This window comes from Mus musculus, chromosome 12 (genome assembly GCF_000001635.26).
Source record: "Mus musculus strain C57BL/6J chromosome 12, GRCm38.p6 C57BL/6J".
Classification (NCBI taxonomy): Eukaryota; Metazoa; Chordata; class Mammalia; order Rodentia; family Muridae; genus Mus; species Mus musculus.
The window spans coordinates 99,308,456-99,331,558 of NC_000078.6; the positions used below are offsets into that span (position 1 = coordinate 99,308,456).

The window sequence follows — 23,103 nt, forward strand, 5'->3', positions numbered from 1 at the left end:
ACAGAAATTGATTTTAGATGAACTTTAAACATAACAACTGAAACAAAGCAAACAACCCATTTGCCACCGTGAGGCCCCTAGTCTGGGCTGCTCGGAGAATGCATTATTCAGTGACTGCACTACCAGAATTCCCAGAAAATAGTCCCCATGGAATGCTAATTTCATTACTATTAAATTTCATAATCATGACTTGGAATCCATCTCCTTTCAGCTAACCCAACCCTCCCTCCACCTCCGCACATACAAATTCAAACTGTTTTTGCTTCGACTGTCTCTCTCCTCCCTGCTGTTATGAATGGAACAATCTGGGGGCTCCTTAGATCATCTGTGTAAATCTACACCAGTGTTTAAGTGGAAATAATTCTGGTTGTTCAAATCAAAGCATGCAGACTGTTTTCAGGGCTGAGGGGAGTATGGAATCAATTACGGTGGGTGTGTGAGTAAGTCTGCCCACTAGCTAAGGCTAGACAGAGCGTGAGCCCCTTGAGGAAGTCGGATCAGAAGAAGGTGTGGGCATGCTCACGCTCGCTCGCTGATTTTGTTGCTCTGTCCTTTGGGTGCCGCGCTTAACACTGCTTGCAGCTTTTCCTGTAGCTCCCTAGTTGCTTGACTTTTGCCTCATTGCCTCATTCTGGTGTGTGTGTGTGTGTGTGTGTGTGTGTGTGTGTGTGTGTGTTTAAGTGAGACAGGTGGACCTTTCTCAAGCTCGTCCCCACCCTAGTTTTTGGGACAGTACCTCAAGGAGTTCTCCAACCTGGCTAACAGGGCTGGTCAGGCCCCAAACATCCTGTTTCTGCTTTCCCTGTGCCAGGATGACAAACCCACAAACCTGGATCTGGCTTTTAGGAGGGTTCTGGGAATGGCTCTCACACCTGCACGCAGCGTCTCACCCTTGAGCGAGCTCCTCAATCCCAACATACATGTTTTGGATGTATTTTGCATGTATTCTGCATGTATTCTGCATGTTCACAATGAGATTACCCAAACCATCCCAATCCCACTGCCAACCAAACCTTTAAGGAGTGCTATCTTTTAAGCCATCTAGGATCACTTAGGAATAATCCTATAGTAATCACTGATCAGCAGAAAACCAGCTCACCTTTTGCCGATACACATAACCCTTGGGTGCAGCACACTGGCATGAGAAAGAGAGAAAAGACTGCCAGACCCTGTCAGTATTCAAGACCACAGCACTTCTAGAAGATCCAAATGGACAATGAGAAATTGTATTTATTCTCCTGCTTATAAATGACAGAACTACTCGTCCTAAGATGGTTGTGAATCTTCTAGACTTAGCTGAGGATACCTCCTTGCTCTGTTTTCAGCAGGCCCACCATGCTGGCTGAAAGAATGGCAGTATTTCCAGTCTGCAGTGGGAAGGGCTGCTAGGAGGGCTGAGGACACCTGGTGAGCGAGCACACTGCTCTCCTGAGGCCGGTGGCACACCTCTTACCACACATGCCTACACTGATGGTCAAGCTGCCCAGCAACTGGGAGAACCGATGAGCAGATCACAAAAGGCACCCGTTTCAAATAACCAGTGACCTACCTAGCTTGGCCTGGAAAAAAAAAAAAAAAGAGACACCCAGAAACCTGAAGGTCAGTTATCTCCTACAACTCTGAGGAGGAAGTGCATGCAGAAAGCACTGGAGGCCAAAAGGCAGCTGGGATCTGAAGGGGAAGCTAGGGTGCAAGCAGAGGGGCTCAGCTTGTAGAGAAAACAACGGTGTCACGGCAGAGGGCAGGCACAAACAAGCACGCCCTGAGATGGGTCCCAGAAGCCTGGACACCTGTTCCCTAGCTGTGAGCATACACACTGGTCTGAGCATACACATTGTTCTGAGCAGACACACTGGTGTGAGCAGACACACTGGTGTGAGCAGACACACTTGTCCGAGCAGACACACTGAGCACATGTGTGCAATGTCCCAGATGAATATTCCAGCCCTGCTTATTATTCCCTTATGTAGGATAGTTTAAAAGTTTCTTTTACAGAAGACCCCAAACTACAAAGTCAGGTTTGAGGGTCCCCCACCAGGGTCACCCCTTTATAGGCCATTCTACTTCACTAGGTCTCTCCCGTGTGAGAGGCTTGGGATTACTGTAGCTCCTGTGGATCAATATTCTAGGACCCCAAATCTGTGCTTCTGGAAGTGCTCTAGCATGCTCCATCTGTCCTGGACCTCGTCACAGCCCTATAGAGGACAGAAACAGGGAGGCCCCAAATCTAAGCCCCAGCCTCTCCCATCACACAGGAGATGCTGATAATATACGTGTGTGTGTGTGTGTGTGTGTGTGTGTGTGTGTGTGTTCATGCTCGTGCGTACGCGTGCATCTCATGGCACAATCTATGCTTTAACTAATGTAAAGGAACTCAAAAGCTTCGTTTACTGGTTCGGGGCAGGGAAGGGCGGAGCCACAGATGAGCCAGGAGCGGTGGAGATGGCTTTCTATGCAGTTTTCCCAGCAACAGCGGGAGTTAGGTTGGAAACATGGTCCAAACCATAAAACTGAATTTTGTAAACATGGGCATCTGAGTTTGGATTCCTGGCTGTTTCGAACGAGCAAGATGCCTCAGTGTCATCTCAGTGTAAAACTCGGTGTCATTACAAAGTCTGTAATGTCAGATTACACGTGCGGCGTTTCCAGTGTGGGGATATCCAGACGATGCAGACCCTTGTGGGAAAGTCTACCACATGACTGAAAGAATAATGGTGACTAGGAAACACAAGGAGGGCTCTCAATCCCTGCAAAGATTACAGGAAAAAAAAGTGGCCCACCAGCTCAGCTTCAGGAATGAATGTAGATTCTATTCCAGGGCTTATAAGGATGAACCCAGGCTTTAGAATTCACCAAAAGCTGTCTCAGCTCCACTTGTTCCCCTGATGCAGAGAAGACAGTTTTTCTATTTCATCCACATAATGGAGACACACCAGCATCTAGGCCGCCATGCTGTTAGCATTTCATTTACAGACTTAGCATAGCACCCAGCTTAAAGTCAGGGTCACAGATGTTACCAGCACCTGCAGCAGCCATCTGCCAATATGCTCTGTGCCAGGGCCCATGATCTTCCCCTCAGCTGCCCTGTGGGCTAACTGCTCAAAGCCACGACTTTAACAAACTGCTCTCAGCTGAAGATTCCAAGAGGCCACAGAGTTCCAAGATAAATGGTTGACAGTGTAAAAGCCTGGTCTTCTGGTCCCAAGGGGGATTTGCTGGTGTAATTACACTCCAGTCGAGGCCAAGGCTCAACTTTAGGCCTTCTTTGCTTGGTCTCTCTTCATCTGCTGTGTTAGTCCCTTCCCTGACCCCCAATACTCCCTCAGCAAATCCCTCACATGCAAACCTGGCTCAGGCTCTGCTCCTAGAAAATCCAACTCAAGATTTGACTGAAATGACTATTTTTATTATCAGGCAAAGGTGCCAAGTCTCAGCATGTTTACTGAGGCACAGTTATAATACCAATTTACAGAGAATAACCTAAATCTACATATGGGGACATTAAACATGGGGCATAAAAGAGCATCTCACACGTTAATGTTGATGCACATGGCACACTCTTGAGGGAAATATTCACACTCCAAAGTACCACCTATTTTATTCATAAACCATGTATGTAAAGGTACAGTAACTTATTAACAGGTAGTCCATACCAGGTTGTCTCTCTCTTTGCCTGCAGATCAGGATGTTTAAGCTCATAGTCACTTCCCCAGCACCATGCGGGCCTCTATGTCACCATGCTGCCCACCATGATGGCCATAGACTAACCCTCTGAAACTGTAAGCAAGCCCCCAATTAAACACTTTCTCCTGTAAGTAGCCTTGGTCATGGTGCCTCTTCACAGCAACAGAACAGTGACTAAGACAATCCATGTTGGTAATAGTGCTATTCTCAGTACCCAGGAACAGTCCAAGGAAGTGCTGCTCGCTGAGTAACTGGAACACACATACAAAGGGAGCATTAGCTTTGAAAGGGAAGAAAATCCTGACACCTAGCTGCTATAGCATGTACAGATCTCAGAGGCAGTAAGAAGCCAGCCAGGCGTGAAGAAGTCAGTACTATATGATCGGATGAGATGCCTACTGTGGTCAGACACGGAAATAGAAAACAGAATGGTGGCTGCCTCAACCAGATCGCATCAGTTTTAAAGGTGAGAAAGTTCTAGAGGTCATATGAACAATACCGCAAGTACACTCAACATGACAGAACCATACACATGGTGGTCAGACATGGCAGGGTCCACCTGTGTTCCCCACACTTGAAAGATAGAAACAGGAGGATATAGGGCTCGAGTTTCTAAGCTGACAACACAGTGAGTCCCAGTCCACCTTGGGCTGAGATCTGAGACCCAATATCCCCCCATCCCAAAATAAACACAAGTGATTATGGGATCTTCTGCTATATATTATTTGACTACAATTTTAAAATAAGAAAAAATTAATAGTTTTCCTGTGATGTAAAACAACATGGAAATAGGGGTGGTTTTAGAGTGTTTTGTGTTCCTCCACCTGACTACTCTACACGAGCATGAGCTAAGGTTTGAACACGCTGTGCTTCACACAGACTCATGTATTGTGTAACTGGCTCCTAGCTATTGCCATTCTTTTGAGGGGTGATGTAACTTCAGAAGGTGGGGAAGGTAGTTCATTGGTGACATACCCTAAAAAGAGATACCCCTGCCCACCCCCTCCATTCTTAGCTCCAAGATAAGCAAATCTGCCAGGCCACATCCTTGGTGTCATGGTCTGCCTGACCATGGCCCAGAAACAGCAGAAACGACTACCATGAATGGGAACCTCTGAAACAGTGAGTCTAACTTACATCTCCATTGTGTTTCCCTACATAGTGGTCCAAGTTGCACTTAAACTCAGGACCTCCCTAACTCCATCTCCTGAGTCCTTGGATTGTTATACTATAATCACTTCCCTCTTGAGTTGTCTCCTAGAGCAACCAAGTCTGTACACTAACTTACTGATCAGAACATTCAGTAAAGCTATTTTATTTCTGGGGAAATAGAGATAAATTACAAAAGGATAGATACTTGGCTACACTAGGATCAGTACTTGCCGGGCAATGGTGGCGCACGCCTTTAATCCCAGAACTTGGGAGGTAGAGGCAGGTGGATTTCTGAGTTCGAGGCCAGCTTGGTCTACAGAGTGAGTTCCAGGACAGCCAGGGCTACACAGAGAAACCATTTCGAAAAACAAACCAAATCAACCAACCAAACAAACAAAAAATCAGTACTTTAGGGTTGGGGGTTGGAGACGGGCCATGTGTAGGTCTAGGTTTGCCAGCTGTGGCCCATTAGAATGCCCAGGTTGCCCAAAATGTCTTCTAATTCTCTTTCTTTTACTGGGACCAATTCTAGGCTCTCTCCTACACTACGCAAGTACTCTGCAACTGAGTTACATCCTTAGATTCCTGCCCAAATTTTCTTAGTTTGTTCATTATTCTTGAGTACTTAACAAGTATTGGACAGTACACAAAGGTAGGGAGGGACATATTGTGGCCAAGATGAGCTCAGTTCCTGTTTCCTGTGTACCTGAGAAGACAGAAGACCCAAGATGAGCAGGATACTGTGGGCCTCTCTGGTTCTATGCCAAGCCTCAAATACACACATACACACACACACACACACACACACACACACACACACACACGAACATGTGCACACACAGAGACACATGTACACACACATATGCACATGTGGACATACGAACACACGCACACGCACAGACTGATAGTATCACCTCATACTTGGTGATGTCCTCAGCCAAGAGCCTGCACCACAGGAAGGACTCCCAGATACCACAGCAGGAAAACGTGTTCCACCTGACACAGCCATCTCAGACTTTTGGTCTAAACTTCATTCACAGAATAGAATTTCATTCTTGCTGCAGTTTGATTCTTCCTCTCTGTTTGGATAAGATGCCACCTCGCAACAGGTTCCCACTAGGGAACCACATCCAGAAAACTAGCCATCTCCTCCAGTTGTTTCCCTGACACATTTGATATCAACTAAACCCCATCACTGGCTTTGTCAAAGAAGAAGGGATGATAAAGGTGTCTGGCCCAAGGCATAGCCTTATCCTAAGTCTCACAGACTATCCATCCACTCTGCTTACTTCTTCCCCTACCTAGCCTATCCTAGGCTTTCTAAACATCGGCCTACAAACACAGCTATTCCCTCAATTCTGTTCTCTTGGTATAACCCAAGACAACATTTTTAATGAGTTAGCACAGTTAATCACCAGATATATTTAACACTAGAACCCCCGATATACAGAACATTAAATCACTGCAAGTCAGATAAAACCAGATGTTATCTAATCCATCCACTTTGCTGAAGGTCAAAGTTAACAGGTGGCTGACCCAGCTGAAGCACTGGGGTCCTGGGTCTCTCTGTATGCCACTATTCTGTTGTCTGCGTACTTGACTGCACTGCACACTAATGCCCACTCACTGTCAGAAGAACAAACAACAGGCAGATCTAGAACTTGTTGGCATTTGAGAACTGAGATACATTCAAGAATGGAAAGAAGACACAGCCCGGGCTCAGACAACTGCGGGGGATTTGAGATGTCATTTTGTCACAACACTCTGTGTGGGCTTTACTTGCTATCTACTCAGTTCCTCTTCTACTTCCACCGTCAGCCCAAGATTTGTGTTGATCCAGGCACATTCTTCCAGTGGCCCCTTAGAGACAAACGATGCCTATCAATCTCTGAGGCAGAAGGGAAGCAGTACTAAAGGGGCCCAGGCAGACAGTGGCTGTGAACTTCACTCTGGAGGACAATAGTGGAGGGAGACTTCAACTGTAGTGTTGATTTGGTTTCTGTCGTGAGCTCCTTGTAATTCACTACAGCAATGGACCTCAACCAAGCCTCTACATCCTGTGCATATATACCAACGTGGAGTCTAGCTTAGCCTCAAGACTTAATGCAGCCAATGGCATATGAGCAAATACAACACAGAAATTGAATATCCTTAAATATTCAGGCTTACTTATTCCCCACTGGGGATTCCTATACTATCTTGTAAATAAACATGAAGTAATTTATCAATAGATTTTAGACTCCTTGGAGAAAGAGGCCCCAGCTACCCCGAAAGAACCCTAAATACACAACTGAGCACAAACAAAAGTCACAGGAACTGACAATACATCATTCCAGTTGAGTCCAGGCCAACCTACCAGCACACCTAACAAGGGCCAGGTTACTTAATTTGTGGTGTTTGTTATACAGCAGATAATAACTAATATAGTGTTCTAGCTCCTAAAAACATGCACAGCAAACCATGATCCCAAGGCAGTAATTCTCATGATGCAGTCCCATGTGAAGGTTTTGATGGATACCTACCTAATGTTAAATATTAAACAGCAAAAGCCTGTAGGTATCACTAACAAAACTCTTTGGACAAGACTATTGGCATGTGGCAAATAGCACAGTCGCTTCTACCAACAACAGACATTCTAGACTAACCCTTTCTATCAACTAAGGAATGTAAGACTTAGTGGTTCTCCCTGCAGCCCCACCCACTACCCCAGCAGACCTGTGTTTTCCTCTCTGTGAGTTCCTTCCATGTCCAGGAACCGGAGGAAATCTAGACACCCTGGAGAGTTGTTCACAAATCATTATACCATGATTGTTCTCTTGAAAGTGCCCGAACTGCATTAAGTACCTTCAAATATCACTTGGGAGAAAGGCAAGCTTCAGCAGGGGTGGAATCTAAGGATCCCGAGGGCAGACTTCTCTCCCATGATTGTTTCTTAGCGGCACAACAAATCCCAACATTTCCCTGCCCCCTTTCTAGAAACCTGAGATGGCGACAAGCGTGAGTTGGGAAACTCACCAGATCCATCTGGTCAACCTCTTCTTCCACATTACTCAGAGGTCCCTCTCTACAGTCTGACATTAGTTGACCTAGGCGTATCTTACATTGTTAATCAGTTAAGGTGTCTTAGAGCCTCATAACAAAAATCACTAAGTTCATTGCATATGTGAACTATACTTAACCAACCTTGTGTTTCTCATTCATTATTAAAGAGTCACGCCCAGTCACAATGCCAGAGAGCAGAGGACAGTCCAGAGGACAGCAACAAGGTGGGTAACCAAAAAAACCATAACCTCAGCTGACACTGAGATGTGAAGCACCTAGGATGTATTAAACACTCTTCTAAGGATATTAGGCACACACTGACCGAAGGACATTATTCAGACACTAACGCACAGTAAAGTAATAGAATTTAGCGGATAGTGAGCATAGCTGAGATTCAAACCGTAGTCACAGTACACACTACACTGTCTCGGTATTTCACTAGCAATGCTCTATGGTGGCTTAGTTTCAGACAAAACAGCATTAAGATGGACTGGAAGGAAAAGGGAAAGAAATAAAAACAGGCTACTGCAGCAAGATGGGGAACAGTAGGCGAACAATTATCACGGGAAACCCGGATTCCAGAGGTCCTTCAGGTGCAAAATCAACAGGCCTGTGTGTCTGGATACTGGAAGGTAGGAGAGACTTGGCGGGTGAGCAAACTCAAGAGGCAGCACAGGCTTGAAACACCATAGTGCTGGAGAAAATTTAGGAGTAGCCCAGCCCAGGCTTCTAGGTTCAGTAAGTCACTAGGAGGTCAAAAACCAAAGCCAGCCAATGTAAAAGCTCATACGGTCAAGTCTACCCCAAACTGTAGTGCCAGCTACCAAGAAGCCTCTCCGCCATACAGGGTGAACTTTCTCCTTTCAGCAACAAATCCTGACAACACATGGAATGAATGTGCTGTCTACATAGAGTCATGTCACACACAAAGAAAGCTCACAGGTTTTACTGGAGACAACTCATTTGGGCACGATCTACCAGAATACACCAAAATTCCAGACAGCTTCTATCAAGCACACAGTTTATACAGCAGTGTGAGTACCGAGAGCCTCTCTTTAGTGTTTTGGAAAGATGGGGAAACCCTCTCCAAATACCATGTTTGCAGACACCAGCCCCAGGGCCAATCCTGCAAGGCCAGCTCTAAGGCAGGCAGCCTCAGGCTGTGACACTAACCCTGTTCAGAAGGTTGAAGAGTAGCTAAATCTTGTCTTGTAAGTTGACATCTTCTGTCCAACACACAAGCACTCAAGTCGGCCACTGACAGCAGTTCTCAGTCACAGTCGGATGACAATTCACACTTTTCCCATATCCAAACAGATTGTCAAAAATACATACAAAGATGCCTCAGAGCAGAGCCAGCAGGTTTTAAGGTTGCTATCAGTTCCTTACCGACCAACCCAGGAAGGGTGTCCCCAGGAAGATGCCAATCTGCATTTCATTATTCGGGTAAGTCAACATTAGGTCTGCTCCAGAATCAAACACAATTAAAGCTTTAATTAACTCAACCTCAACCAGCTCCATCTTCAAATAAAAAACATTTCAGGCAAGGGATAAGAGGAAGGTCCAGGTCGCTCCATTTTTCATTTTTACACAGTTTTTTTTTCTTTTTTCTTTCGTGTTTATGTGTGATGTATGTGTACACATGTGTGAGCCAAGACCAGAAGGGGATGCTCCACCTATTCTATCCTGGACAATCCAGAGCTAGGCAGGGAACCAGAAGGTCCCAGCAATCCTCCTGTCTCTATCCCACCCCTACCCCCTGTGTGCACCATCACCACCACCACACACAATGCTAGGGTAGGGACACAAAGCCACAACTGGCTTTTTATCTGGGTGCTGGGGATTCAAACCCAGGCTCTCACACTTGCATAGCAAGGGACTCTGACTCATCTTCCCAGTCCTGGTTTTTAAGAGAAAGGGACAAGACAGAGTCTCTAATCAGAAACATACTGAAAATGGAATCACTCCTAGAGGCCTCCCAAGGGTAGGACCATTGTTACATCCTCATAAAGTGAGCATTTACACCGAAGTGAGCATTCCAGCTAAGTCACCGCCACCAGCTCTCACGCACTCATTCAGTGCAAAGCCATGGCTTCAGGTGGACTGTCAGTGACAGAAGGTCAAAGGAAAGATTTGGTAGTGAAGTTTGGAACAAGGTGTACCTGCTGTCCAAGGCTTCATTTCATGGAATGGGGGTCTTGAAAGTTTTCTTCATGCCTGGCGTGGTGGCGCACGCCTTTAATCCCAGCACTCGGGAGGCAGAGGCAGGTGGATTTCTGAGTTCGAGGCCAGCCTGGTCTACAAAGTGAGTTTCAGACAACCAGAGCTATACAGAGAAACCCTGTCGAGAGAGAGAGAGAGAGAGAGAGAGAGAGAGAGAGAGAGAGAGAGAGAGAGAACACTGAAAATCTGGGTCCCCTTGTGTTATAGCTTGAACCTGAAATGTCCTTCAAAGGCTCATATTTTGAATGCTTGTATCCCAGCTGCTGAAGCCAGGGAGCCTATAGGAGGTGACAACAGCTAGCAGAAGTCACTAATAAAAGGTAATGCCCATTCCTTGTTTCTGCAGGAAACCTGCTACACCCTCCCACTGTGGATTGCCCGATCCTTGCCTACCATGATGGCCTTTCTTAGTTGTGTTATCCTCATAGATCTGAGCCCACTCAGGAGCTCCCTTCTCTCAATTCCAGTCTTTCTTCTTCTTTTCCCCCACAAGAAGCAACAATTACAGATCAACTTATTTCTAAGTATCTGAAGAGCCCCAGGACATTGATCTACACTCCAGGTCCTCAACTGGATTGTCTCGCTGCCTGGACAAAACCCACTAAATTATTTCTTGAAAAAAAAAAGCAAGGATCTTTTAGGTGTTATAATCTCATTCCAAATCCTTTTATCCACTCCCTACTCTTGTGGCCCCGACACTGCAATCCTCTCTGGGTAATCTGAGGTCTGGCGGGTACCAAGCCTGTAGTGGCTTTTGCTAACCTCCCACTCCATGGCATTGTTTGCTGCTGGGAGGGGGCACAATGCCAGGGTTCAGGGCCCCATAATGACTTTGTTCTTACGGGGCAACTGTTAATAATTAGCAGGAAGCATTTTGCCTTTAAATCTCACAGCTTGAGCACTAAGATCTCACAGTGCCAAAGAAACACTTAATTCCAGGGTGAGACTCACTTCCAGCACACTCAGTCGGCCTGCCCATAGCATTACCCGGCTTCATTCATCTGGCAGTAAGGTGTGAGTGCCTCTTCTTTGCTAGGTGCCAAGCCGGAAGAGGAGGTGGGATGGGCAGAAGAGAGACAAGGTTTCTGTCCTCAAGTTAACCTCTACTAAGGAGAGGTGTCCATAAATTTAAGAGCCAGGACAGGTGCTCATGCATACAGCGAACAGAAAAGAGATCAATATGGCAGAACTGTCAAAAAATAAAGAGCGTCCCGCAAGGCTCTGGAGACTAAGAAGGGGAGTGTAGGGTAGTCAGGATTCACAAAAACAGGGATGAAGCTGCTGCGTGCAACTGTTTGGGGCAGACATATGCTTCGAAAGGATCATCAATGGGAGCGCTCACGGGGAGCACAGTAATTCACTCACTCATTCATTCAAAAATAGCTACACATTGTGGTACAATGGACCAGGTACCTTTCTAAACCCTGGATCCAGCAGGAAAGGACAAACCCAAGAACACAGCCCTGAACAAGTCACTGCCTGTGCAGTGAAGGAACTTACAGGAAGGAAATACGTAAGATGTGTGTAGTAACAAAAACAAGAGAGAAATGTCAAGAGGGGAAGAAAAGAGAGAGGGCAAGAGGTTCTCTTCCAGATGGGGCAACCAAGGAAGGCATTTGTGAGAAGTTGAATCTAAGCCAAGACCTAAAGAAGGGGCAGACACACAGCAGTACAGCAGTCACTCACAAGGTCCAGAACATTAGAGGGCAGAGACAGAGCAAGACAGGCAAACACAGAGACACAGGAGGCGAACGCTGACCAAGCTGCCCGTGGTCATGTTCCAGCTCCACATGCCACTAACACTATGACCTGGGCCTGCTGGAAAAGCTTATTGTAGGGGCTTGGAATGTTCCAGAAGGGGCTTTGCACCTCAGTTTTCTAAACTGTCCTTGATAATTCCTCAGACATAGCATACCAAGCTCCTTTATCCCTCACCACAGAGGTAAGATGTGGAAGTAAATCACTATCATAGGGGGTCTGAGCCATTTAAGAATGAAGTGCCACGGGCTGGTGAGATGGCTCAATGGGTAAGAGCACTGACTGCTCTTCCGAACGATGGTCCTGAGTTTAAATCCTAACAACCACAGGGTGGCTCATAACCACCCGTAATGAGATCTGACACCCTCTCCTGGTGTGTCTGAAGTCAGCTACAGTGTACTTATCTATAATAAATAAATCTAAAAAAGAGAGAGAGAGAGAGAGAGAGAGAGAGAGAGAGAGAGAGAATGAAGAGCCACTTTCAAAATAATTACATACACGTTCAAGCTGCTAGCTCTGGCCAGCACTGGCAACATTAGTTCAATGACCAAAAATTATCGAGGGTGGGACAACACTTCTAATTTCACATTCAGAAAAAAACACTACATATGATGTTGAGATATTTATCAACAGTCAGTGTGCAGGGGAACATCAAGAGAACCACACTAGGCACATTTGATAGAAAACATCTCCAAGTGCATCTTCTGTGTGCATGTGTTACTGCGCAAGGCCACACTAGAACATAACACACTTGTAAATGGACCTCACTGGGCGGCAACCATTCCTGGCTTTGTATGACAGATTGGTGATATACAACAAGACAGGTGATGCTATGCCCCAACATCATAAGGCTAGTGACAGTGGCACTTGGCTCTGCACCAGGTGTGTGTGTGTGTGTGTGTGAGAGAGAGAGAGAGAGAGAGAGAGAGAGAGAGACTCCAAGTCCACAGGCTGCCCTTGAGTCATGAGGACTGTGCTGGGCTGGATCTGCACCTTTTGATAACCAAGTCCACTTGCTGTATAATATACAGCACTGAAGCCAACACTACCTAAGACATTACTCAGAGAAAGTTACTGCAGACAAAGGCACAGACCATCTTTAATCCAGAAAATACTTTTAAAATCAATGATGCAGAGAAACATTTGCTATTTATGTCACGTCTTCTCATGTTTATGTATTTAACATCTACCAGGCACACAGTGTGGACCCTGGCAGTGAGCACAATGCCAGACCCCTGTGTTCAGAAAGAGCATGTACCTTCTTTAATAGATGTTGCCAGAGAAAACAGCCTAACAAGGGTAAAATCTTTCTTAGCACACACCAATTTCAACAGTCTGGATAGTACTAAACAAACAAACAAAGGAATAAAAAAGACACAAGGGTTTTCAATGTCTGGGAACACACAGAATTTTGACTTCATTCATACACTGACCTGAGAAGGACAGTCATCGGGATTCTTCTCAGACCCAAACCATCCTCCCACTAAGGCCCCTGATTCCTCATCCTTGTCACACCCCACCATCCTCCAGCTGCTGGGGAAGTCACCAGAGTGAGCTACACACTCAGCATCGTGCTGGACTATAGTCAGAAGTAATGAATTCTGTGATAGAAAATTGATCTCGCTTGTTCCCATAATGTAAGCTCTGTTGAGAAAGCAAACAAACAAGGCTATAATAATTAATTGAAAAGAAAGACTCTAATTAAAATTTTATATTAGTGTACATAATGGCCAGAAATAGTAAACACTGCTTAAAAAAAAAAAAAAAGCCAGAGCTGTAAAACCACAAAAAGCTCTGTCTCTGAAGATAACCAGTGACCATGTATCAGCCAGAACACACTCCATCTCATCTACTAACCCACAGTAAAGGGCACCAAGTAGGGAGAGCAGAGAACCATAAAATACTCATCCTCTTGCACTGGGTTCGCTCAACGCCCACTCATCGAGCGCTTCCACCTTCTGACACTCCTTCTATAGCATTTCCTGTGTACCCAGTACACATGCAGACGCATGTGTGGGGGCGGTCTGACCAGAGCCGTGGGGGTCCTTCCAGGTGGCTGAGTGCAATCGCTGGCTCTACAATTACACCCTTGGAAGAGCAACGAACAGCCCATGTATATACAGGATCACAATAAGGTCTTCGTGTACCAAGGAAGCATCCTGGGGGACCAAGAAGTGAAGCTGACATGCGGCGAGTTCTCAGGATGTAGTCTTGCAGGCGAGACTGCCTACAAAACTACTGAAATCTCAATACAAATGCTCAGTTGTCACAGGGAAGAGCAAGGGGGCATCCTGAATATCATTTAAAACATGACGGACACGCTTAACAACTAGAGACTGTCCTCCCTTGTTGAGTAACTTGTTGAGTAGCTTAGCTGCTGACATCTGTGAGGTCCCCAGTCCTGGAACGATGAAATGAGAGGCATGGAGTCGACATTTACACTATCCTACACCCTTACGTACGGCTTGTGGAGCAGATGCAATGTGTAACTTTGACTCAACTCTAGACGGTGTTGTCCGAGCTGTCTGTCAGGAATAATACCTCTAGAGAGGGGCTTGGATGAGACATTTGGCTTACTTCCTCTAACTCATGCTTTACCTCCTGAAAGGATCTACCGCTCCAAGAGTTGCTAGGCTTCCTGTTGCCCAGAGTCCTCTTAGTGAGCAAGGAAGCCATGCTTTTAAGTGTGTGATATACCTTCTTCACAAGCCTGGCAGACCATGAGTTTGCAGCTGTCAGCAGTGCATTCAGTGTCAGAAAGGACCACAGAGATGACACCACCCAGCCACGTGGGTTTATAAGCCAAGATACTGAGTTCCGTGAAGATGAAGAGACCTGAGTTTACCCAGCATTAACATAAAACACCTAGCTTTCAGATCCCCAGCAGGGTTCTTCCAGAACACTGGCTAGTGACTTCAACAATGCCACCACTAGCTGGGCAGGGTGGTGCACGCCTTTAATCCCAGCACTCGGGAGGCAGAGGCAGGTGGATTTCTGAGTTCGAGGCCAGCCTGGTCTACAGAGTGAGTTCCAGGACAGCCAGGGCTACACAGAGAAACCCTGTCTCGAAAAACAAAACAAACAAACAAACAAAAAGTCACCACTGCCCTGTAGACCCTTAGTACTTGGAGGAACTCCAAAGAGACAGAAAAGCTAAACCTAATTCTTTGTTAAGCTGACGGAGATTTATACATCCATCCTCCTACATGGGGTCAGCACTTTGATTATCAATAGAAAACCTGGTTTAGTTATCATATATCCAAGGGACCCCCACAGAGAGTGGCTCACTGGAACTCCAGAAATATAGGACGGATACACACAGAAACACAGCTGCCAGCACAGCATGGAAGACTGTGGAAGAAGTCCACACCACAAGGAATTCTCAAATATCAAGTGACTGATACTACATCCCAATATGTAAGCACCATGGGAGAGTCTGGCCACAGCACTGCCAGCCACTTAAGAAGACAGGCAAGCATCATTCTCTATTCAGATATGTAGAGAAGGCAGAGACAGGTGAACTTCTGAGTTTCAGGCCAGTCTGGTCTACAGAGTGAGTTCCAGGACAGCCAAGGTACACAGAGAAACCCTGTCTCAAAAAAAAAAAAACAAAAACAAAAACAAAAACAAAAACAAAAAACAAAAAAACAACCAACCAACCAACCAACCAAAATAGATATGGAGAGAAAAACAAGGGGGCATGGGAATAAATAGCGTGAGACTGGATCTGGCAGGAAGAGAAGGAAGGAACCACAGGGCACCCCTACTCCAGACTTCATCTACACAAGCTCACGGAGACTGCCCAGTTGGTAACCCCACAAGACCTTACCATGCCTTATAGGAGAAGCAGCAAAACAGAAGAGAAGGAGATGCGCCGGGTGGTGGTGGCGCACACCTTTAATCCCAGCACTTGGGAGGCTGAAGCAGGTGGATCTCTGTAAGTTGGAGGCCATCCTGGTCTACAGAGCAAGTTCCAGGACAACCAAAGCTACACAGAGAAACACTGTCAGAGAAACGGCCGGGGGTGGGGGGAGGGGGAGTGGGGGGGGGGCCAGAGACAGAGAGACAGAGACACCCAGAAAGAGGGGGAGGGGAGGGAGGAGAGAAATAAGAGAAAAGAAGAAAAAGAGAAAAAGGTAATCCTCCAGCAGAGAGACCACACCAGAAACCACATCACTGTGGCAGGACTGAACATCGCCTTTCGCCATACACAGAGCAGGCTCAGCACTGGTAAAGGAACTGTTGGTGGGAGGCAGACTTCCCCAGCTAACCAGACTTCATATGCCCTCTAAAGAGCTGAGTTCTGTATTAATGTAATGGGGATTAAACAAATTAAACTGAGGATAAAACCCCAGGGCCTTTCCTTTTTTTTTCCTAAATAGAAAACCTAATAGGGTGCTCAATATACACACCTCAGAAGAACTGTGGGGTTTGCCAGGTGGTCCTCCACCAGTGTTACTCTGGCATCCTGGGCACACCAGCCACCACCCACTCCTCTTTTTGATCTTGGAGAGTGTAACTGGTATCTCACGGGTGGAGATTATGTATGCTTCTAAATGTCTAAAGAATCTCCAGTTCTGAATGCCAGCAGAGCTAACGTAGGAAAGACGAGAGTCGACCCAAGACCCCCACAGGCAAGCTAGGAGTTCCAAAGTCATTATCACGGCAGTCTCAATGTAACAAATGATGTCTGAAGCTCCTTAGCTCCCAGTAACCACTGGCAGAGCCAAAGGGGGCGCTTTGTATTGAGGAAGATCTGGGGGCTACGGAGGTTCTGGCAGGGTTGCTGGAAACACAGACCTGGTTGGTAGAGGGGGAGGGGGGTCAAAAGCAAAGAAGTGCTTGCAGTAAGAAAGTATCCAAAATCCTCAAGGCCGGCAGGTGACTCCAAGCTGTGGTAACTTTATGCACACAGAAACTGCTTTGTATTAAAGTCTCAAACATGTTACTCGGCTCAGAGAAAAGACACACATCCAACTTCCAGGAGCCTGTTGCCCCTGCCTACTTCTGTTCATCCAGTTATTTTGATTCTCAATCTCAAAGTAGGGCAAAAGCAGAGATGGATCTGCAGAGAAATCACTCTAAGTGACTCAGGCCCAGGAACCTGCCATCTCAGCTGCTATTTGCAAGAGTGCCTGCAGAGCTTATAAAAGGAAGAATAAACGGAGATTACGGCCATTTGTCTACTGGTTAGGGCAAAACATCACCCAAAGGATGGAGAAACTAAGAGAACCGCTACACAAACGGTTGCAATCATGACCGCTAGTGCAGATGAGACCATGGCTCAGCCTGACAAGCTGTGGAGATGTGGGCAGAGAATTCCAGCCTTAAGGCTGCCCCTGGATGCTGCGCTCTGGGGGTCCCTAGGAGGAAGGAACCTGTCTTGTTTGCATCCTCTTGTCTGGACCTGCACCCCTAAAGGGGTGGAACCAAAGGAAGGGATGGGTGCTAAAACGCAAAACAAAATCTTTGTGCCTTTTCCAGGGAGGGTGCTAAAACATACATAACATGAAGCTGCCATCTGAACTTTTTTTTTTTTAAGTGCAGCTAGGTGACGGTTGGGACATTCCTATTGTGTAATCAACTCTACCCCTATCTGTCTCCAGAGCATCATCCCAAACAGAAAATTACAGAGGAGATTTCTGTGACGGGCTTCCTTAGGCTGTTTAGCACAGTGTCTCCACGGCTCATCCACGTTGCGGCACGTCCTTTTTAAGGCTGACTAGTGCTTCCCCGTGCACATTCTGCCTGACCACCTACGGATGGCCTCTGGGTTGTTTGCACCAGCACTGATGTCGTTTAACAAGGTGTTAAGTGTACTTAGCCAGTGTGCTGAATGAAGGGGGAGAGAGAAGATAAAAGCCTCAGATTCTCTGGTCGACCTCTGCAAGTGATCATAACCCCCACAGGAGACTCAAGTGTTTTTCCATGTAAAGAGGAAGTGAATTAGACTGGTGTTCTCCAGAAACTTTTGGCTGTCTTCTGGAGTAAGAAATAGATGTTTCGTTCTGACTGACTTCACACAAGCACACAGACATAACTGAAACTCAAGGTGCACAAAACCCTGCCCTACGGTGAGCGAGCTCTCAACATCTGCTGCTGCCGACTCCATTATTTCTCGGAAAGAGAGAGAGTCCCAGGCACTAAACTGATCTCACCGCCACCACAGAGTGACAAATTACTTAAGACACGCTATTTTAGGTATTTGTTTTCTTCCAAACTGGTATCCCTTAGACTATGCTAATAACTAGGGTACCATCACTTTTTAAAGTATCAGTTTCGTAAAGTAGAGAACTCTCTAGTACTACAAAGAAACACCGTGAGTTGCACTCCCCCCAATTTTTGACCATGAAAAGAGTCACATAAAATCAAAAGGGGCATCCCAATGTCTACTGCAGGTGGTCCTACCAAGCCCTTTGGGGAGCTCTACACTGGGTCACGGAAAAGTCCTGTCAACTCCAGCAATTCTGTGATGTGGGACGAAAAATCTTAGCATGGGTTTTCCTTTGCAAGAAACAGAAATAAGCACAAACCGTAGGAGCTGCACCTCCCAAAAGATACACAGCACCCACTCCTATCCACAGTTGAAACACTAATCTGTTTCCTTTTAAGAACAAATTTCTATTCGGAACAAAATAAAATGGAGATTATCAGATCAAATAAAAACCCACTAAAGATTTAGGACACCGTGGCTGAAAAGTCCAGAAGCGAGGACCAGGGCAGCGACTGTTTGGAAAGGACACCAGAGCAGGTGGGAGAAAACAGTTGCAGGATGCAAACTTGGAATTATGATGAGAGATTTAAGATCTCACATGCAAAAAGGTGAGTACAGCTAATAACATCTATAAACTTAAGTCTGTTAAGTGTGTGTAGGCCTTAAGCTTTACACACACACACACACACACACACACACACACACACACACACACACACACACGGGAGGGGGAAACATTAATTAGCCTGATTGTGAGCATTATTTTACAATACACACTTACATACATGGAAAGGTTAGGTTTCAACCTTTAATATATATTTATCAAATTTACTTAAAAAAAAAAACTGGGAAGGAATAACAGCAAAAATCCAAAAGTAACTGAGAAGGAGCCAATGGCCTGCCACGTTAATTGCAGATAATTCTCTCGTTAGCAACACTTCTGCTGAGGTGACTGAAAAGAGCCTCGGACCTGTTGTGTTTTGTCCCCCAGGCAGCTGGCTTGATGTGGCATACACAAACCAAAAGGACTGTACGGTGCATCTCCTTTCAGACTCCAATTCTTGTCTTAGCAGACCTCCAACGTTAAGGCCTATTCTAACTGTTAGAAGCGAATCCATGGAAGCCAGGCAGCCATTCAGTTTTATAAGACAGTCACTGCTTGATCCTGAGTGTGCCACACTGTGCCTTAGATCATCTGATCAGTGTGTGTGTGTGTGTGTGTGTGTGTGTGTACGTACAATGTGGGCTCCTGCTTAGAGACACTTTCTTTTTGATGAGTGGTAGCAAAATACATTGCTTTACCCACAATGATTTTAAAAAAAAAATACTCAAATCCAAAAGTGGTTAGCCCTCGTCAATTTTCCATACATAAAGAACTACAAGAAAAATGTGTGAACATTTATTCTGCAGGATGAAGAAAACAAGATGGATTCCAATGGTGGCGTTCAAGAACAAGAAAGCCTTTGGATGCAGTGGACTTCGACTCTTTCTTTTACTAAAGTCAATATAAATAACTCTTAAATCATAAAAACCAAGTCATTTTGAGAAAATACAGTATGATCTGTCCTGACTCCACCTACACCTGCTTTTCCAGCTTTTCTAAACTGGAGGCGCCCTGCAACATGAGTGTACCCCACTCACTCCTCCCCGTCCCCTAGGGTCCTCCTTCACCACCTGCTCAAGTTGTCTTTTCCTTCTAGTCCCTTCCCAACATCCTTCAAGGCCCTCCTTCCAGTGGCCCTCCTCTTTCCAGTGGCCCCTATTTTGGCTATGCCTTGCCAGTTTCTACCTCGGTGTCACAGGCTCATCCTGCCTATGGAATACCTAATAAAAGTAGCTTAAGGAAGGAAAAGTTGATCTTTGGCTCAGAGTTCAAGAGTCTGGTCCACCATGGCAGGGAAATCCCACTGGTAGAGAGAGCATCAGGCAGCTGAGAGAGACGGAGGCTCAGCTCGCTTTTTCCCCATTTAAAGTATTCTAGTTTTATTACTACCATGCATGTGTATGTATGCGTAGGCACATATGTAGCAGTCAGAGGACAACTCGGTACTACTCTGTGTGTGTGTGTGTGTGTGTGTGTGTGTGTGAGTGAAAGGGGTGGGGGGGGAGAGATCTCCATCTACGATTTGCTTCTGCTATGCTGCATAAGGCTAGTGGGCCCCAAGCTTCCGGACCCTCCGCCCTCTCTGGCTTTTACACGTCTTCTGGGAGTGGTGCTCAGGTTGCCTGGCTTGTGAAGCTTGGGCTCTTACCTCCCCACCCCCAACTTTTTATTCCGTCTGAAACTTCCAGCCCGGAAATGGTGCTGCCCACTTTTAGGGTGGGCATTCTCACTTCAATTAACCTTAGGTTGGTCTCCTAGTTAACAATATTAACCATCTTGGATGCCATTCTTCCTTACCAAGGATTGCATCAACTCTTAGACACCGGGCAGTGTTTCCAGAAACGACAGTGACCGCGAGGTGGAAAATTGAAATGGGAAGAGAAACAGTGCAATCAAGCTGGCTTGGTCCTACCTCAGACATCTGCGGCGCATGGCTAACCTTCCTCTCAGACATATGCAATGGGAAAAAGCAGGGAAGTCTAGACGACCTGGTTCCTGGGTGAAGTAGGAGGGACCTGGCACACAGTAGGTGCTCCGTCAGAGCTGGCCTGATGACTCCAGTGCCTAGTCACCCCAAATACAGTACAGTTGAGGTTTAAAAGAGAAGAGGAAATCAATTTGAAATTCTAACCATGCTACAGGGGCTGCCTTCCAGAGTTCCTCTCAGAAGTCTACAGCATTGGGTAGAAATAGATTTTTGTTTCACTCAACATCAAAGAGTTGTATTAGAGAAAGTCAGATGGTTTTCCTGCAACTTTGACTCCAGCAACCCTGATGACAGAGCCCACCACATCTAAGAGCTGAGGGCAAGAGGGGCGGGGTCAGGACGAGGGACTTCAAAGGGCTTTAGTAAGAGTAAAATTCCATCGGCATTAACATGTGGTATGTGCGACTGTTCTTCCCTTTAAAGAGCTGGGTGCTGCGGCTGCTGAGTGGGGGGCTTTCGGTACACAAGGCAACGCCCCACCCCCAACAGGCCCAGGCACACCTGCAGTGGGATCCTGGGCGGGGCGGGGCGCAGCACAGAGGCCAAGCGGTCAAGGAGGAGATGCCCCTTCTGTTGGTGACACCATTCCAGGGACTTCTGGCTAAGGGGATGGACTGGCTCAGGGCTATTCCCTGGGAAGGAAAAGGAAGATTGAGCGCAGGGAGGAGCCAGCTTTGTTCTCATCAAAGGGGGAAAGAACGGAGGGGGGAAAGCTAATGAGTTACTGCTGAGAGAGGAAGGCAGGATTAAGGGTCTGATGCAGAAAACACAATGGACTGTTTGGCCAGCCTGGGTTGGAAGCTTTGCCCATTAGGATGAGGGGCAGGGGCGAGGGGCAGGAGCTCCAGGCCTTACCTTTCAAGTGCCCATCAGCAGCACAGCAGGCCTCAGAGGGAAGCCTTCTAGCACCGGGCACTGGATAGCCACGGAGCTGGGCCAACCCAGGCCTGAGGCACCTAACACACAGAGAAGCTGGTATCGGAGTAGACAGCCTGGGGAAAAGAACATTCCCACGCAGAGGCAAGCAGGACAAGCCTCCCGGGCTTCAGGAATGGCAGTGTCCAAACAAGTCAGGCTTCCTTCTGTCCCTAAGGACACCACAGCAGGGCTCGGCAGACAGATGGGGAAAGGACAGGAGGCAGAAACACCTTGCCCAAATGACTCAGGTGCTTCAGGAGAGAGACACAGAACTCAGCTCTTTGTTTCCCTCCAAATATTTGTGGACTTGGGGCTGAAAACACTTTGAGCCATTCTCATAGTGTGCTGGCCACTGTAAGGTTAGCTGCCCACCACTGAACATCTCCCAAAGAAACCTCTATACAAACCTTTGCTTAGAAGACCAAGAAGACAGACAGAGCTTACCATGGGCCCTGGTTTCCATGGATTTTAAATCCAACAGACAGCACAGATTAGAAAGTATAAAGAGAGAGTTGGTGACACAAAACCAACCGATATGTAGCGCAGGCAAAACCAAGAGCATGAGATTGTCAAGGAGGAGAAATCATATGTTGCTCCTCCGGGACCAGGCACAAGAGTTTAGTGTCGAGCAGAGACCATGCTTCCTTCACGTACCCTTCAGAAGTCCTCCCCTGAGGCAGGTGGTCTCAAGTCACAACAAGAATGAGTTCAGAGAGCTGAAGTAACTAGTCCACATTCGCTTACTGAGGGAGTGACCAAGCAAGAGTCATTTTCTGAGACTTGCTGAGACTGGCTCTGGACCAGGTGTGCATACAGAAGCTGGGAGGGTGCCTGGTAGGCCGAGGACACCAGTCTGCGGCAGGGCTCCTGTGGATCTTATGTCCTTCCATCACCCGCTGACAAAGCAGCCAAGGGCGCCATGCTGACTGGATATGGGCTAAAGGTGGAGCCCTGCTATGACTGTTGGCCTACAAAGGGGCGACACGGGGGTGTGGGCTGGGGAAGCCACTGCCAGCCTCTGCCAGCCTGACATCTTTAGGTCATTTTCATTTTTCTGCTCCCATGTTCCTTCCCAACTGGCTTCTTCCTTCTTCCTCCCGAGGATGCCCCAGCTGCTCGGTCCATCTGTAGAGTGATTTAGGTCTCTCCATGGCAGAGTGGCAGTGCAGGTGGAGGGGAAGTTGGTTACGCGGACCGGGGGTGGGACAGGCTTGCCGAGGCCAGGCCAGCAAGTTCTCCCTCTGTGTAAAGAGGGATTAAAACCTCTATGTGCCTCAGTTTCTCCAAGGGTATTAAAAAAAAAAAAAAAAAGATGGCAGGTGAGGAATGGTTTTAGCTTAGGGGGAGGAGGAAGAAATACTGCTCTCCTTGTAGTTAAAAACAAATTTCTTCTGCTCAAAAGCCTCGCAAATGGGGAGGGAAGTGGGGCAAGGGAGGAGAAAGGTGGGGGAGGGGAAGGAAGACAAAGCAGAAGGGGGGGAGAGATGTAGAAAGCTATAGCGGGGAGGAGCTGCCTCTGAC

The 23,103-nt window shown here is 46.8% G+C and overlaps 1 protein-coding gene and 1 long non-coding RNA gene across 14 annotated transcripts in view; both read right to left on the bottom strand.

Moving 5' to 3' along the window:
* The window catches only part of Foxn3 (forkhead box N3), a 373,587-nt gene that overhangs the window by 118,375 nt on the left and 232,109 nt on the right, over positions 1-23,103 (bottom strand). The window lies entirely within an intron of this gene.
* Positions 637-22,230, bottom strand: Gm46371. Its single transcript, XR_001780668.2, has 2 exons — positions 3,024-22,230; positions 637-1,559 (listed from the first exon to the last, which is right to left on the bottom strand). It is a non-coding gene; the product is annotated as a predicted gene, 46371 (long non-coding RNA).